Source organism: Gorilla gorilla, chromosome 5, assembly GCF_029281585.2.
Source record: "Gorilla gorilla gorilla isolate KB3781 chromosome 5, NHGRI_mGorGor1-v2.1_pri, whole genome shotgun sequence".
Classification (NCBI taxonomy): Eukaryota; Metazoa; Chordata; class Mammalia; order Primates; family Hominidae; genus Gorilla; species Gorilla gorilla.
Genome location: NC_073229.2, coordinates 145,870,639 through 145,889,970, shown reverse-complemented (window position 1 = coordinate 145,889,970; position 19,332 = coordinate 145,870,639). Strand labels below are relative to the sequence as shown.

General features: G+C 39.3%; 1 pseudogene; it reads right to left on the bottom strand.

Moving 5' to 3' along the window:
• Nucleotides 1-15,496: 15,496 nt before the first annotated feature.
• Nucleotides 15,497-16,839, bottom strand: LOC101147480 (protein LSM14 homolog A-like; annotated as a pseudogene).
• Nucleotides 16,840-19,332: the final 2,493 nt, after the last annotated feature.

Sequence of the window (19,332 nt, the reverse complement as noted above, 5' to 3'; positions counted from 1 at the left end):
CCTGTTAAGTCCCACCTCTGGACCCCTTCAAAAGCAGTATTAGCTGCCTGCTTTTTTTCTGGTGTATGGGTTACCGATATATATATATGTATTTTGCATGTGTTATGATTTTTGGCTGAAAATTTTAAGTGATGTATGGTAACAGCTTCTGAATCCTGATTCCCATCACACACACACTACTGCCACCATGGGTTGATTTTTCTGCTGTTTGCTTAGTGCTTTATTTACTTGTTCAATGAGTTGGCTGAACTGGTCCTGTGAACATCTATATTCCCTCCAGGCCTCTGATGTCCCTATCAGATATTCTTTCTATCTTCTAGCCTGGCTGCCTAGAGGTTGCCTCTGGGACAGTATAAGCCACTTATTATTAAAAGTCGTACTTAGGTTCCTTTCGCCAGTTAGATTTTCACACTTTACCATTGCATGTGTGTGTGGCTTGGAGGCCACTATCATAGTTGAAGTTTAAGCCTCTGCCCCATGTTCAACCAGGGATTAATAGCTTTGATTTTACCCCTCTGATAATTCCTGAGAAGACACAGTTTGGGGCATGCAAATAGTCTACACTGCAAAGAATGAGTGTTATTTTATTGTTAAAACTGTCTTCCTAGGAGTTGCTCCCAGGTAAGTGTAGCTTATAATTCAATCAGTGGTTGAGCAGGTTGGTCCTTAAGCCTCTACTGCCAATGAAGCTCTGCTCTTTGTTGATTGATCTGTATGCTGCTTGAGAAACATTTCCAAGTCTGTTTCACCCCCTGCTCTGTTGCTTATAAATGGGTGATGTCTAGAGTATTCACATAGCACTTCTTACCCACAGGATTCACTGTAATCCCAGGAGAGCTCTTCTTGAATGTCTCTTTTTCTGGTTTTCTCTGTCAAACTTCTGGTCTCTCTGTCATTTTGCATTTTCTACTTGCATTATGGAGCTAAGAGAGCCCTTTTAATTACTTTACAGCAAAATCTCCATTAATTTAGACAACACCTTTTAAAACATGAAATGTTCCATACTTTTTTCCACTTAAAGTCATTCTCCTCAGGTAGAGCTACAGAGCTCTTTGTCCTTAAGACATATCTCTCCTTCTGAATAGAATCTCTGTGCCACTGCATAAAAGCTGGAGGCAGAGACAGTGGCCTGCCTCTACAGAGTGATATTTCTGGTGCATGAGTGAGTGTGATGCACTCACTGGGGACATGATATAATGGTCCCTTGTCTTCTTGACTTGCCTCTCCCAGAGTGAATTCTTCACCTTATAAGTGAGCTGGGGCAGGAGCTATTGGAGCATTGTTGTGTGACTGGCATGGCATGATTGAGTACAGCTTCTACACTATGAACGAAGCTTGTGTAGGGGAATAGAGACCTGGTCCTGTCAGCCACACTTGCCTACAATAAAGCTTCTGCATTACAAGGCTGAGGAAGATGAAAAAAGCGAACAGCCTACTCTTCACAAGCCAAAAGATGATGGGGCTCCCTCTCCCCACAGGTCCAGAATTAGGGTTCCCGGGGGGCAGTTTTCATAAGATGGAGAGGGTGAAAAAAAGAGGAATGGAGTATGCTGTGGTTCAAATGTCACAAACTCTACAATCCTTACCAAGATTTAGTAGATTTTTTGAATGAATATTTCTCCATTTTCTATATGCCCATAGGACAATATCCAAATGCTTTATGTGATTGTTTCTGTAATTTTCCCAAGTTCAATTATTGTTTGTTGGGGAGAGAGTATGCTTTGCCACTCACTCCTCCATTTCAGACTGGGCTTATAAAATACTTTTGATGTTGAAAGTTGAGAACATAAATATTCTAGTAAAAATGTTTTAAAAGAACATTGGTAAGTCTGTTTGGAAAAAAAATGATTTATTACGAGTCATAAACCAGAGTTTTCTCTGGCTGATGAGTAGAGTTATGCTTTGTTTTAGAACAACATGTACAATGCCTCTACAGTGTGCTTTTAGTCACTGAAAGTCAGACGCAAGGGGGACTGGGCAGACTTCACTCTTTCTAACATTACTCCTATGTTCAGCACAGTGATATTAAAGGCAAGGGAGCAATGTAATGTCCATTTTGTCGTTAAGGAACGGTCTCATGTAGACTTGATAAGGCTAAACACAGACTATCAAATGACAGGGACCAACATGTGTGAAACTGCTTAAGTATCCTGAATGAGTTCTGCCCATGCTCTGAAATTTCATTCCAATAACTAGTAACCTTACGGCATCTGATGATCTTGAAAATTTCCTGCTATTTCAATAATACCAGGAATCAAGCTTTTTTTTTGTTTGTTTTTTGAGAGAGAGAGACGGTGTGGGGGCCTCATTTTATCACCCAAGTTGAATGCAGTGGCGTGATCTCAGCTCACTACAGTCTCTATCTCCTAGGCTCAAGCTATCTGCACTTCAGTGTCCTGAGTAGCTGGGACTGCAGGAGCATACCAAAACACCTAGCTAGTTTTTTATTTTTTGTAGAGACAGGATCTTAACATGTTGACTAGGTTAGTCTGGAACTGCTGGATGCAAGCAATCCTCCTGCCTTGGCCTCCTAAATGCTGGGATCACAGGCATGAGCCATCATACCTGGTCAGGAACCAAACTATTGAGGTGATGATCTCTAGCTACGGCCTGGTTGCAAAGAACAATCAGTGTCATATACATTCAGTGGTTCAGAGGCAGGTAGAATTTTTATGGGATGCAAAGAGGATGCCATAAATTATGGCAAACTTCAGACCCACTTATCTCCCTGAAACCTGTCTCATTCCTTAATAACAAGTCAGGCTTAACAAGACATTATCTCATAGATTCACAGGACAGAAAAACTAAAAATTAGTTGAAATGATGTGGTAGACAGACAAATGGCCCCTCAAAAAATGTCCGTGTCCCACTCCCCAGAAACTATAAATATGTTATGTTATATAGCGAGGAGAAATTAAATCTGCACGTGGATTTAATGTGCTAATCACCTGGCCTTAAAACAATGAGATTATCTGGATTATCCAGATGTCCCCAATGTAATCAAAATGGTCCTTAAAAGGAGAAAAAGGAGGCAGAAGAGTTTCAAAGTGATATGACATAAAATAGACTTGACAAAGTATACAAAATTTCAGTTAAACAGGAGAAGTTCAAGATATCTACTGTACATCATGATGATTATACTTAATAACAAAATTGTATACTTGAAAATTGCTAAGAGAGTAGATTTTAAGTGTTCCCACCACAAAAGAAATGATATGTGAGGTAATACATGTGATCAGACATTCCACAATATATACATATTTCAGAACATCATGTTGTATACTATAAATATATACAATTTTTACTTGTCAATTTAAAAACAAAATACACTTTTTTAAAAAAAGGAAAAGACTTGACTATTACTCACTTTGAAGATAGAGGGAAGCCATAATCCAAGGAATGAAGTAGGTTTTAGAAGCTGGAAAAGACAAGAAAAGCAATTCCTGGTCAGAGCCTCCAGAAAGAATGTGGCCCTGCTGACACCTCAATTTTAGCCCATGAGACTCATGTTGGACTTCTGACCTTCACAACTGTAAGATAATAAATTTATGTTGTTTTAGCCACTAAGCTTGTGGTAATGTGTTATAACAGCAATAGAAAACAAAAATAAGGTCACCGAATTCTAAACTCTCATTTTACAAATAAGGATACAGAGGAGGGATGAGACTGGCTAAAAATCCCACAGGTCGTGGGATTTGTCCAGGCACAAATAAGTTTATATACTCCATACACTATAATTATCTATATTTTTTTCATTTCTTCCCAGAGCAGTGAAAACTTCTTCAAGGGCTGGCACATGTCCTTGGAACTATTTAGTAGCCACTGTTGTAATTTGTCCAATTATATCCAATATCCTAGATATATATTTATTAATCCATTCAAATGTGGATTAAGCAATTTGCTAAAACGTTTTATGTTTTCTCCATTCTCTGGGTTATGATATATCTAGGTAAGAGAACTTGAAACACTTCAAGGCCAATCATTTCTATAAATAAATTTCTCACTCATATTGTGTTTTAATTTCCCTTTTTCAATGTCTACCTTTAATCCAAGAGCCTTTTTCATTGACAGTGAAGATATAAGCAAAATAGTACCATATGGCCACATCTGTATACATCACATACATGTCTGTAAAATACATAGGCCCTAGTTCTATTTAATTTACTAAATTCTTATAGAAGAGGGGGACCTATTGATCTACTAAACAAAGGTACTACTTTGGATTAAAAGTTGAAACCTACAGTTTCTACACTTGAGTACTTACAGGCTGCACTGGCAAAATATAACACTTAAAAATTAAGAGATTTCAGATTACGTAGCTCATTTTGAGAATGTGGAGGATCCTTCATCACCAGGACTCAGATTCTGTATGTTAATACTCAGATATTGCTGAGTAACTTCCCCACCTTCTGATGGACAGGCTCTCTCCCATTTTTCTCAGTCCCTGACATTCCTGAGGATGCTCTGAGCAGTGAGGCTGTGTCAGTTGCCTCCCACATGCAATGTATCTATGGCACTACCAGAAATCGAGAATGGTAATATTGACTGATTCTTCTTAAAGCTGGCCTCCTTTCACTCACTTATGTTACTGGTCTAGAAGGTAAACAAACAAGCCAAGAGAAGATTGTAATATTAGGACAATGTGTGCAGTAATATAGATCAGCAGCATACTATATAAAAGAGGTTTACCAATCTCAAAGCTGCCACATCTTTTACTTTAGTTCAGTGTAACTGTGTTTAAGAGTCCAAGAGATGCTGTGAATTCTATTAAATAAGTTGCCGGGTAAGCTGGCTTCTGGCCGTGGCTGCAATGCCAGCTAAACTGTGGTTTTTTCCTGGCACAATCTCAATGAAACAAGGGTGTGCTTTGTCCCACCCAGGGACTGAGTATTTTAACGGTCATGGATTTGCTTCTTATAGGTGCTAGTTTCAGCTTTGCTGGTGTAGGTCATATTCTGGCGGGAGGCTCTGCATGAGTTTTCAAGGCTGAAAATGCAGCCTAGAAAAACATGAAAACAATGTGCTCTTGCAGATTTGGATTTCTTCTTCTGGAAAGAATTCTAACATTTCTACCACATCCCAGCAGGAAAGACTTCTTTTCTTCCTCTTTTTTTCTGCTTACTAACATGGAATGTCAAGCATTCTGGGAAACTGCCAATTTCAGAATCATGATAATTTGTAGTTTTCTTGGTTGGTAAGGTAGGATTGACTACGATGGCAAAACAGAGAATAATTCCCTTTGGAATTTGCATTTTTCTCATGTGCTTTAAGGAAACACAGGTGCAAAGCCTTTGCAGCCAGAAAAAAAAAAAAAAAAAAAAAAACGTTTATATATGCCTGAAGCCAAGACCACCTTCTTTGAAGTAAGGTATATTATCTGTGGTATGAACTAACTTACATATGGGTAGAACAAAACTGAGAGCCTTGTATTTTTTGTGAGTCATAGCTAACGGTCAAAAGTTCTCTCTCAGTCACAACCCTTCCCCAAGGTCTCCGCAGATGACTGAAATGTTAGCTACTTAGAGTATGTCTATTAAACACATGGTGATCGACTAAGCAGAGGAGGGGGTCTCTCTCCTTTCTGCAGCCCCTTGTTTGCTAAGTTTAGATCTTTTATCCAACTGCAATTAACAATCGAATAAGACAAAACAGGCATGTGCAAAGATTGTGTGAACAGTCCTAGACTTTCTCCCTAAATGTCAGTTTCAGCACAGTGTCTTCTCTGTTTCCCTTCAGGTTCTAGCCCTTAAAACAGTCACACACCAATTCTGATTAACTCATCTAGAAGTAAGAATGACCAAGAGTATCCTAGCCTAGAGTCAGAGGTTATGTTATACTCTTCCATGGGCATTCTCACCTGACATATATTGTAGATTTTCAAGGAAATTATCTTGTTTTCATCACAATGTTTGTTGCACTGTTTTCTTTCTTTCTTTCTTTTCTTTCTTTTTCTTTTTTTTTTTTTTTTTTTTTTTTTTTGAGGTAGAGTTTTGCTCTTGTCGCCCAGGCTGGAGTGTAATGGCACCATCTCGGCTCACGGCAATCTCCACCTCCTAGGTTCAAGCAATTGTCCTGCCTCGGCCTCCCCAGTAGCTGGGATTACAGGCATTCTCCACCACACCCAGCTAATTCTGTATTTTTAGTAGAGGAGGGTTTCTCCACGTTGGCCAGGCTGGTCTCGAACTCCCAACCTCAGGTGATCCGCCTGCCTCGGCCTCCCAAAGTGCTGGAATTACAGGCGTGAGCCACCGTGCCCGGCACAATGTTTGTTGCACTTACTGTTTTCTTAGGACACCTAGACCTTCCTACCAGCATGATCTCCAACCTCTGTGCCTCACACCTAACCTCTAATCATTGTCCTCAAGTCAGAAAAAACTTATATTTCATGGTCTTCAATTTCTGGTGTTTGCTTTCTTGGTTTTCTCTTTGGTGAAAAACTCAAAATAGATTGTAAATTTGTAAAGTCTTCTTCCAAGTTTTAATATTTAGCAATTCTTCATCCCTTTCCCATTAACCAACACATTTTAATTAGTAAGTTTAGTAAAATTATGAATTCATTTGCAGAAATTTTTTCAGCCTCACACTAGATAGAGCCTTGCATAAGGAGAATTACATAAAATGACACAAAAGAATTAATTTCTTCTTACTAATCTTCCTTTCTTTTCTTTCTTGAGACAGAGTCTCACCCTATAGCCTAGGCTGACCTACAGTGGTATGTTCTCAGCTCACTGCAATCTCCACCTCTGGGACTTAAGCGATCCTCCCAGTGATCCTCCCACCTCAGCCTCCCCAGTAGTTGGGACTACAGGCATATGACTATGCACAGCTAATTTCTGTATTTTTTTTTTTAGAAATGCAATTTTGCCATGTTGCGCAGGCTGAACTTGAACTTCTAGGCTCAAGTAATCTGCCTGCCTCAGCCTCCCAAAGTGCTAGGATTACAGATGTGAGCCACAGCTCCTGGCCTCTTCTTACTAATTTTCTGAATGATGGTATTATGATACTTTGTCACGTACCTTCAAACCCAGTTGACCGTTAATAATTTCAGACTATACAAGATCTTTAGGTGTGACTGCTGAACCAAGTACCTAGAGAGACAAAAGAAATAATTGTGGTAATGGGGCTGAATTTTTAACTAAAACATTGGTTATCATAAGCTTATGAGATAACAAAATGATATATATTATTTTTATGGAAACTACATTTATAGTTTTGGAATATTCTACCTGAGAGAAGATACTTGCAAGCATAGCAAACAAAAGTGTAATTATCATTCTTGCACAATGGGTATTATAATAATTTATAGATATACATTGGTGGGATATAAGGATATAAAGATAAGGAAGAAGAATTCCTGCCATGAAAAAGCAATTGGAAGGGGATGCAGGATGTCAAGATGTACAGAAATAAAATATGTCTTGCACTTTCTTTATGCAAAGGATTGTCCCAGTTACATGACCCCTACCATAAAGCTCAATAGAAAGTCTATGTCAAACAAAATTAGAAAGAATAGAATTTAGTATTCTTTGTGATTTTGAAAAACTGGTGCAAACAGTTATAGACATGAAACATAACAATTGTTCTTTAATTGAGGAAACGTGTAACTAAAGGAAGCAATTTGTTCTAACCCTCTTACCTACCCATCTCCTCCACCAACACACACACACATACACACACACACACACACACACACACACACACACACACACACACATCATTGCCAACTGGGATCATTTCCAACTATGTGTGGAATGGATATTTGGAGTTCTTTGCCTCAAAACATTATGCAATCTCAGAGTTTAGGTCTTAAAAATACCAAAAGTTGTTTTCTCTCTTTTTTTTCCTCCTATGCTTGCATTTGACTCTTTGCAGCTTATCTTAAGAATTCTAAGACCTTGGTAAGATTTCGAATAAAGAATGATTGTTGCCTAGGAAATGTCCATGAGCTACATAGGTATCTCATTTCAGCTAATTTGATAACAGAATAAACAGCAAGGAATGCAGATGTATGATTTGTTGTATTTTCGTTCTCTTGCCTTTGTGATAATGGCAATGAGTTTATGTGTGTACATGGAGCGGCTTTTTTCTTTTTCCCTTTTTTCCTTTTAACAAAGGCAGTGAAATACTAAGGTAATTCTGAAAATGTACAGTCCAAGTGATTTTTGAAGTTCTCTAGATACATAATCAAGTTTTGAACATTATCTGGCATAAAGGATAACACTATATTACATGTGTGGGCATTGTAAGGCAAGTGTAGTGACAGAACTATTTACTTTGCCGTGATAGATCATTGCAACAATCAGAATGAAATACTTGGAAAATGTATTCACTTTTCTCTGTGGGGTCATCCATGCTCAAGTTATTAACCTTCAATGGCAGAGGCAAATGTAACTCTCTCTTATGCTACATAAGATAATATCTGCTTGTTTGCTTCTTGTATATTCTAATCTAAATTTGAAATCATCTTCCTGGACTATATTTCCACAGCTCCTAATATCAGAAAGGCATAAACTCCAAGTCCAAAGGCCCTTTGTGATGATGATAATGTCTCTGAAGCTGTGTGTACCCTTTCTTTACTTCCTAGTCACAGCTCAGATGCCCACAATCATTTACTCTAGCTATCTACACTTAAATGAGGATAGCCTATGGAATGTGAAATATTATTCTTCCCAAATCTGGACATTTCCACCTCAATTTCTAAGAGATGAGTCATTACTTTGACCCTGAGACAGTGATTATTTTTCATCTTCAGAGGATATGCCAGAATCACAAATGTCATTTAGCTGATTCACTCTTGTTTATCTTGTCAAGTTAAGGTTCCTTATCAGCCTTGGATGAACACACCACTCTGGTATCATAACTCTACTCAGATAACCACGAATCCCTTCTAAAAACACCTGATGTAAAAGTCTTCATTCTTTCTGGTACCTGTTTTCCTGTTGGTCAGTCACTGAGAGGTCCAGCGCCATTCTCTATCTGTAGTTTGTGGTTTCCATCAATCATTAGAAAATAATTTTAAAATTTGAGTCAAGATTGTTTATGTTTCTGTTCAAGACATTTAAACAACTCTAAGTTACCATATAGGTAAACAAGTAGAATATCTTTTCTTAATTTGTTCCTGTCCACAGAGGGTTTAGTTATCAAGCATTATATACTGACCCTTTTCACTGTTAGGGAACAGAGAACACCAACAAATATAAAACATGGTCACCACCTTGATGAAACTCAAGATCTAGTTTAAGCATATACAGATTTTTATAAGGTAAATAAAGCATATATAGATTTTAGTATCTATATTACACAAATTAGTCATATATTGACAATAAGATTGTATGCCAACTCAAATTTAGATTAGAATATGCAAGCAGCAGACAAGCAGATATTATGTTATGTGGCATAAGAGAGTTACATTTGCCACTCTGCCATTGAAGGTTAATAACTTGAGCCAAAAGACTGACATTAAAGTACAGGTCTCAAGAATCAGGAAATAAAAGGAAGGAGAGAAGGAAGAGGCAGCAAGAGCTGGAATGGACCAGTGACATTTCATGGAAGATGCAGAACTCATGGCTGACAGTAAAAAGTGGGTTGGGCTTAGAAGTGTCAAGTGGGAGATGGGGTGTTACAGGCATACACCTTAAATATAACAGTGTAAGTTAAATGAGCCTGTGGAAAAGTAGACTAATATTTTCAGTATATTTTTCAGTCAAGCACAGGTAACAATGATAATGGCTGGAAATGTATATGTGTAAGTTAAATGGTATATTAACGACAGACTGCAGCAAAATATTATACTAAGTACCAAGAGAAAAAAGTACACAATGTATTTATGCAGGACATTTATAATTTGTGTGAGCTTATAGCCAACAGCATAAAAAAATTGGGCAAACCAATAGCATTATCCTGGACAAAAACAAAACAAACAAAACTTTAAAACTATTTTGGATTATATGAGGCATCTCTAGCCATTTTGTGGTCAGAAAATAGAAAATGCAGAGAGAAAGCAAACAGAAATGCACCATCCTTTCGTGGACTCCACTTCAGCCAGTGTGTGTGTTTAGAAATGGAAAAAGGGAGATGGGGAAGGGAAAGTAATGGGAGAGGTAAGGAGAGAACAGAACTAAAGGACCCTGGGGACATGGTAACAGGATTGGCAGCAGCACCAGAAAATTTCACACCAAGATCAAGATAGGTTGTTTCTCCTACAGCCCGAAGTTTTGTTTTTTTTTACATTTTACACTCAATTTTGGTTGATTTTCAATGAGCCCCTATATAATTTTATTCCAGTTTTTTAAATTAAATCTTCTTACGTACATTTAATCAAAGGAAAATATAGCTATAAATATCCAAGTTTAAAAGTTATTAAGCAATTTGTTCAAAAAAATAACAAATCAAGGGCATAACAAGAAATATATTTCTTAGGGATAAATGAAATTTCCTAAAACTTGCAATAAGCATTTATTTTCACCATATTTTAGGTGAAAGCAAGAAGTGTTTTCAGAAGAAAAATGAGTCCAGCAGAAATGCATTAAATATTTTAATCAATAATCTAAATCTATGGAGAAGTAATACAATCTTCTTAGATAAATTAAAATTTGAACTTGCACATAGATTTTTTTAAAACATAAATAATTTCATTTTTCCTTATATATTGCAAATCTTATAAATGTTCATTGGGCAAATTAAAACCAAACAAAACCAAGAAAGAAAGTGTAAATGTGCTTTGAAATAGTAGCATCAAAGAGTGAAGGAAAAAAAAACCTTTCTCTTCCTGTTCGTGCTCCTCCCCCACACATTTTCATCTGTCATATTGAAATAAATAAGAGAGCAATAGTTTCTCCCACAGTGCTGTTTGTGGTTAAGGAAACAATAAAGGATATTGTTACAAATAGGTGGGCAATATAATGAGAAAAAGAAGTGGCCTGTGGTCATAGTTGCAGCTGTGCAGGCAAGACATAAAGTTTTTAAGGGTGTAAGAAAGCAGCTAGAAATACCCATTAAAGAATAAAGAGGTTTTTGACTGCTATGTACAAGAAGATTATTTGGAACATGTTAGCTACCTCTAAGCTTAAAGTTCTGGTTTTAGTCTTTAAAGTTTATGATGGATTTTTTGATTTACCTTTTTCTGGAGAGTTTTTGCTTAGTGTTTTTCTTCTCTGCATCTTTCTTCAATTTTTCTTCAGAAACTATGTATTTTTTTATAAACAGCTTGACAGGGAAAGCATGAAAGCATGACATTTGCACTGATATGACCCACACAGAGGGTAGTGTGGGTACCAGTACAGGGAGATAGGAGAGTGGCTTTCACAATAACCCCCAAATGACTACAGAATTCAACATTTCAGTCTTGGGTTAAGGAATTTAAGATATGATCATGATAATCAATTAAAATGCACTCAACTTAGAATTTGTGGTCATGGTAGTGGTTGATTGTGTGACATTCTGAAATCAAGAATCAACAGCATTTAGCCGAAGTTTCATAGGGAATAGCATTACAACAAAAATGGTCAATCATTGGCCATATGACTAGAGTCTCAGAAGATAGAATTATTTACTGAGCGGTGATTGTATCTGCTTCATGAATGACTTCTTGATTACTTGAGTCAGGAGATAAAGGAATGCATATTGTTTAAAAAGTATACAACCTAGCAGGGACCCCCAACTCCCAGGCCACAGATCAACACCTGTCTGTGGCCTGTTAGGAACTGGGCCACTCAGCAGTAGGTGAGTGTCAGGTGAGTGAGCATTACCACCTAAGCTCCGCCTCCTGTCAGATCAGTGGCATTAGATTCTCTTAAGAGCACAAAACCTACTGTGAACTGCACATGGGAGGGATCTAGGTTACACATTCCTTATCAGAATCTAACTAATGTCTGATGATCTGAGATGGAACAGTTTCATCCTAAAACCATCCTTGCACCCCTTTACCCCCATCCATGGAAAAATTATCTTCCATGAAACCAGTCCCTGGTGACAAAAATGTTGGGGACCACTGCAACCTAGAATAAAATGCCAGTATCTTGACACTGATAGCAGCTGCGACCCAAGGAGTAACTTAACCTCTCTATACTTTGAATTCTTACTTGTAAAAGGAGCCAACAATGGTACTTGCATCACAGGCTTGTTTTAAGGATTAAACAAATGAATACATAATTTTAAATAAGCTTTGTATTTTGTAATAATTTTAGGTATACAGAAAAGTTGCAAAGATAATACAGAAAGTTCTCGTATACCTGTCATCCTGTTTCCCTGAACGTTACCCTTTTACATTACCATGGCACATTTGACAAAACTAAGAAACCAACAGTGATACGTTGCAATCAACCAAACTCCAGATTTTACACAGATTTTTCCTGTTTTTCCACTAATACTCTTTTTCCATTTCAGGATTCAATCCAGGATTCCACACTGCACTTATGAAATGCACATTTTATTTTTTGAAACATTTAGAACTGTGTCTGGCACACAGTAAGCACCTGCAAAATGTCATTTAATCCTTATTAGATGATTTTCATGCAAGCGAGATGGAATGTTTCTAACAATGTCATATGTTAACAAGAATTTATTCCCAATTACTTACACTGATTCTGTTGCAAAGAAATCAATTAATATAAAATAAGGGGTCATTTATCTTCAGAATAAAATCAACTATATGCTAATTGCTCTCAAAAAAGGGAGTTCATCTCTAGGATATCTTCTAAAGGTAAGAAAAACAAATCATGTCTTAGTGGTTTAACTCCATTAACTGACTTCTTCATTCAACAAAAATTTTTTGAGTGCCTGCAATACACCAGGCAGTGTGCCATGGGCTGAGGTACAGGGATGAACAAATCAGACTTAGTCCTTTTTTCAAGTGAAATGTATATATTTTTTCATAATCTTAAGCAATTGATGTAGAATCTGATTCACCCCACCATTAAGCATAAAGCCTTGAATCCCTCACTAAACACAACCTGCAATGTTCACTCAGAAGCGGTGATTGAAGTTAGCTGAAAGAAGGAGACAACCGCAGTTCACTTTGGCTACTATTGCTCACATATGCAGGATCCAAGTGAGAAGTGACAGCGTGCTGGCAGTCCTCACACCCCTCGCTCGCTCTGGGCGCCTCCTCTGCCTGGGCTCCCACTTTGGCGGCACTTGACGAGCCCTTCAGCTCGCCGCTGCACTGTGGGAGCCCCTTTCTGGGCTGGCCAAGGCCAGAGCCGGCTCCCTCAGCTTGCGGGGGGGTGGGTGTGGAGGGAGAGGCGCAGGCGGGAACCGGGGCTGCGCGCGGTGCTTGCGCGCCAGTGCGAGTTCTGGGTGGGCGTGGTCTCGGCGGGCCTGCACTCAGAGCAGCCGGCGGCCGGCCCCGCCCACCCCGGGCAGTGAGGGGCTTAGCACCCGGGACAGCAGCTGCTGTGCTCAATTTCTCGCCAGGCCTTAACTGCCTTCCCTCGGGGCAGGGCTCAGGACTTGCAGCCCGCCATGCCTGAGCCTCCCCCCCACTCCGTGGGCTCCTGTGCAGCCTGATCCTCCCCGACGAGCACCGCCCCCTGCTCCACAGCGCCCAGTCCCATCGACCACCCAAGGGCTGAGGAGTGCGGGCGCAGGGCACGGGACTGGCAGGCAGCTCCACCTGCAGCGCCGGTGCGGTATCCACTGGATGAAGCCAGCTGGGCTCCTGAGTCTGGTGAGGACTTGGAGAACCTTTATGTCTAACTAAGGGATTATAAATACACCAATGGGCACTCTGTATCTAGCTCAAGGTTTGTAAACACACCAATCAGCACCCTATGTCTAGCTCAGGGTTTGTGAATGCACCAATCCACACTGTGTATCTAGCTACTCTGGTGGAGACTTGGAGAACCTTTGTGTGGACGCTCTGTATCTAGCTAATCTGGTGGGGAGGTGGAGAACCTTTGTGTCTAGCTCAGGGATTATAAACGCACCAATCAGTGCCCTATCAAAACAGACCACTCAGCTCTACCAATCAGCAGGATGTGGGTAAGGCCAGATAAGAGAATAAAAGCAGGCTGCCCGAGCCAGCAGTGGCAACCCGCTTGGGTCCCCTTCCACGCTGTGGAAGCTTTGTTCTTTCACTCTTTGCAATAAATCTTGCTGCTTCTCACTCTTTGGGTCCACACTGCCTTTATGAGCTGTAACACTCATGGCGAAGGTCTGCAGCTTCACTCCTGAAGCCAGCGAGCCCACAGACCCACGGGGAGGAACGAACAACTCCAGACGCACCGCCTTAAGACCTGTAACACTCACCGTGAAGGTCCGCAGCTTCACTCCTGAGCCAGCGAGACCACGAACCCACCAGAAGGAAGAAACTCCGAACACATCCGAACATCAGAAGGAACAAACTCCAGACACACCGCCTTTAAGAGCTGTAACACTCACCGCGAGGGTCCATGGCTTCATTCTTGAAGTCAGTGAGACCAAGAACCCACCAATTCTAGACACACAAGAACTTAGATGAAGATAAGCGTTTAAGGAAAACCTGCGCGTGGCTGCAGACACGTTCATTCCAATCGCTCTGGGGTTTCTTCCTTGCTGATGATGTTAATGATCTTATGCTAGGCATTGTGCTCATGGCTTCACATATATTAATTCAAGGAAATCTCACAACTACCATATGAAGTAGATAATATTATTCCCCAATTTATAGATGAAAAGATGAGGCAAAGTGATCTGATGCAAGAAAAATAGGAAGGAAGACACAAAAAATCCTTTTGTATTTTCACAACTTTGTGAGTACCAAGACAGATATTGCCCTGAACATAAATAATAAAAACAGCTTTTTTTTCTGACTTTAAAATGATTATTCTTTAAAAATTTGGTTGCTTTTTATGTGGCTATACAACGTTCTTAATGTTTCTTTGGCAATGGAATATAGTGGAATTTTACAACTATATAAAAAAGTTACCTTTGCCTAAGAAACAGTATTTACTGTGTGTACCTAGTTAACTGAAAATTCTCTACTGACAATTCTCTACCATCCAGCACCCTAAATAATTGATGAAATAAGCTACCTCATATTATAGGATTCCCCAAAAAAGGAGAAAGATACAGACATGCACACACACAACCTTCTGTGGCCCAAAACACAGTATCACAGCCCTATCTGCAGGCAACTTGCAATTGACAAATATGATTTAGTAATTTAAAAAATACACTTTCAGTGATGAAAAAATATTTATAAGTCCCACTGAAGTACTGCTTAACTGTACATAAGAAATTACTTAACCTTCTGCTATTCCAAATATATTTTATGTTCATTTTTTAAGATTAGCCTTTCTCCCCTGCAACCCCCAAAAGTAACTGCATTTTATCTTTGAAATTAAGCAGAAAAACAAACAAAAAACAAAAACCCAGTGCTGTTGACAAATGTACAGTGAATTCACTTGATTCTTCACAAAGACTGAAATCAATTTTCAGGACCATGAAGAGCTAAAAATTCACCTATTTTTAGAGACTTGTTTGTAGACTATACAGCAACTTTGTTGTCTTTCCTACATTAGAAATCCGAAAACTCCCTGCCCCCAGGACCTCCTCTGAATCCACTGCGAAATCTTCCAGGGATGGTTAAAGTACCACATCTGCTATCACCATGCCCTCTGCCACCACAGAAACCGAAGATCCCTCTGCCTCTGCGTCTCCCACAGCCACGATTTGGACAAAGTGGGATTCCAAATGTTTCAGCATTTAATCTTCTTTCTTCAGCCCAGGTTGATATCCGTTCCCTATTGTCATCACAAGAAATATTATCAAAGAAGGATTTAGTTTTTTCCTGCTAGCAGTTAGGTCCAAGTGGATCTTCTTCATCAGCATTTCCTTTACTTTTGGGGTATTAACTCCTGGGTCACCTTTATCTTCACCATTTACAGGCTCCTCCTGTTTCTCAGTTTATCTTCTTTTAAGTTTATTATGAAACTCTCTGTCGATCTCTCCCTTGTTGAATTGTGCATTTGCACTTTCAAAGTCAAAGTCTTTCTCAAATTTCATTGGCCCATCTCGCAGAATACCAAATCTTCCCCTGCTACCCGGCTGAACCCCACGCCCTCTCTTTGGAGCCGAAGGAGTACCTGGAGCTACTTGTCTCTTGCTATCATTTCTGAGTTGCTCATTTTCTGGTCTTGAAACATTGTGTACTTCAGCTCACCAGTGCTCTTGATCTCTATTGCTTTTTGGCTAGTAGATGGCAAAGGCGTAGTTGATACAGGGCTCCTTCTCCCAACAGGTGCTGGAGCAGGTAAATGGGCCGAGACAGTCTTCACTGCTTGTTCAGTGGTTGGGCTTTTTCTCAAAGGGTCTAATTGAGGGCTTGAGTGACCTTGAGATAACTGTGTTTTTAGAGATCTTGTATCCTGTGTTAAGGCAGAGTCAACCACACTACTTTGGGGAAAGACACCACTGTTTGATGTTTCTGTTCCAAACGATGTCAAAGAGCTTCCAGCAACAGCAACGGCACCAAACTCCTGCCCAACTAAGGAGCTTGGACTGAACCGACTGTATATGAGCATCCTGCCCAAAGGCCCATGAGAACCCCACACACCGGAATGAAGAAGTTGATGAGCCCAGTGAGGACTGAAGGATAGCTGGGTCTTCAGGCAAAGAACACTGTGGTTTTGGTGGCTCACAGTGAGGTCTTTAATGTCACTCCTATGGAATACAATGTATTCCAGTAGTTCATCTTGAGGTGGTATTGGACAATCTATCTTCTGTACCAGAAAATTGAATTTTAGCGAGGGCTACAGTGGGGTTCTACGTGTCGATGGTGCAGAGGATGCCCTCGTAGCAGATCTGTGCCTTGGAGATGTGGCTGATCTTGCTGTGGAGGAAAGGGGTGACCCCGCTCATGGTGCCACCGCAGCTCCCGGCGCTCGCAGAGCGGCGGACCCCAGGCGGCTGTCAGGCGATCCACAGTATCCGTCGAGCCTGTGGCAGCCGCCTCAGACCTAACATGGCGGCCGCGGCGGCGCCAGCTCCGCTAAATCAGCTTTATTTTCACTTCATTAAAAGAATAATTGAAAACTCCAAAGAACTATCTTGACTTCTAAAATCTGAAAAACGATATCCCTTAGGACTTAAATCTTGGATTGTTTTCTAAGATGCCTCAAATAACTGCTGAGCAAACTTATGTCTAAATTAGTGCTGTCTTCACAATTCAGTAAAACCAATAGTAATTAAAGCATCTATTACTGCGTAGGCCCCTGCGGTGTGCTACATCAAAGACAAATGTGAATAAGCCAGTCCCTCCCTCAGAGACCTTACACTGTAATAGATGCATTTCATTTTATTTTACATATGAGTGACTAAAAAAATGTGTTGAATTGAAATAAACACATCCTCAAATAGCTAAAGTGCAAAGTGGAACAAGGTTGGTACCACTAGAAACATACAAGCACAATGCTATGGGAAGATAAAGATAAAAGAAACAGAAGGAATTGTGCCTGGCTAGAAGTTGAAGGAAGGCTTTATGTGTAAGGTAGCATTCGAAAATTAAGCGCTGTGTTAACAAGTTGAGGCAGATGGTAGGGAAGGAAAGTCCTCATAAAAGGAAAAGCATTGATGAAGGCAAAAAGTTAGGAAATGACAAAGTTAGTCCTAGGAATACCAACCACACCAGTTTGGCTGAGATTCACATTACTGCGAGAGGGTCAGAGCATGGTAGGCCCGTATTTGGATGGACTTGTGTGCCAGGATGAGAATATTGTACTTTATACATCAGAAAATGGCAAACTCGTAAGGATTTTTGGTAGAGAATTGACATAGCTAATACTGTACTTCGGGAAGATTGATTCATATGTGTTACCACGGAATTCATCGTGGGAGAGACAAGAGGTAGGAACATCAATTACATTTCATTATATTATGCAAGGACTGCCTGAAACAAGGGTAAGGAAGAAGAAATAGAAGAGAAAAGATGGATGCATTGATGGGGTAATTGACCTAGGAACTAGAAGAAAATAAGAGACACTTGAGATGCTTAAAGAGACAGTATGACTGAGGAAATGGTTCTGTTACTAACAGAATCTGGAAACTCATGGAAAAAAAGGAGGATGCTTTTGAAGAAGATGTGATGAGTTTGATTTTCAACACATTAGGAAGAAATACAAAGGGCCATGTTTTCTTAGAAGAGAGACTGAGCCTGGGCACGTTGCAGTAAAGTGGGAAAGACTGAAAACAAAGACCCAACCCTGAAAGGGAGACTTACATTTAGAAATTAGGAAGAGGATGAGGACAAAAGAGATCAAACAAACAAAAAAAGATGAAGACCAGAGAGGAAGCAGGAGAACCAAGAAAAATGTTGTATTGTGAAAACCAAGATAGCTAGAATTTCAAGAAAGCAAAATTAATCCATAGCATAAGAAGTTTCAGGAGTATGAAAACCAGTTGCCTTATTTAAAACGTCAACTTGTTTTGTTCCACTATGGTTTGTGGGACACTGGTTCATTTAAACAATTTCCCAGGCAAAATTAAAGAAAAAAAATACTTTGAAAATCAAAAAATAAATTGATTAAAAAACTTTCAGCTGATCTGAAAGATTTATTAAGATTTATTAAGCAATGATTTGATAAAGGTACACATCACATATGTATTTGAAAGCTTCTGCTTATTGATAAAATATTTTGTTGGAAAAAATCATTTATTGTCTTAGAGATTTGGAGAAAATATGTTTGCAGTTATTCCATTACAAGGCCTAATTGCAATTTGCCTTCATCCTGGGGGCTGGAAAGAATAATTTTTGAATTAGAACTTATTTCTATTTCAGTATGGTTATTTGGTGGCCTTCTAGTTCTCTCATTTTAAACTTTTAAAATGCAAGGGTTTGCCAAATTAAGCCTTCCTGCTACCAGAAACTTAATAGTCAAAAGAAAATGAAATTACTCGGAGGGATGAAGTTTCTTCAGACATTAAGCAATTAGCATGTCTTTGAAAGACTCACGATCTAAGCACAAACAATATAGGTTTTAAAAAATGAATTAACTAGACAGAAAGATGAATAAGACTGAGAGCTACCAATTTAAAACTTTCTATACTGTGATACAGTTCCAAATGCCAGTCCATTCCAAATTAGAATACCTAAGTAGTCACTTATCTAGCAATTTACTTTTTGTTATACAAATAGAGATGGCAAACAGACACAGGTGGGAATTTCTTCATCTTCAATGTTGGTCCCACTCCCACCCCACCCAACCCCTTGAACTGTTGACAAGACCAGGAGTAAGAGAATAAAAAAAGACACGTTCCTGTATCTTGAGTTGAAACTAGGAATGCATTTTTTTAAAAGCAGTCGTAGATTTAAAAAAAAAAAAAAAAAAAAAAAAAGCATTGGACCCTTATCACAAG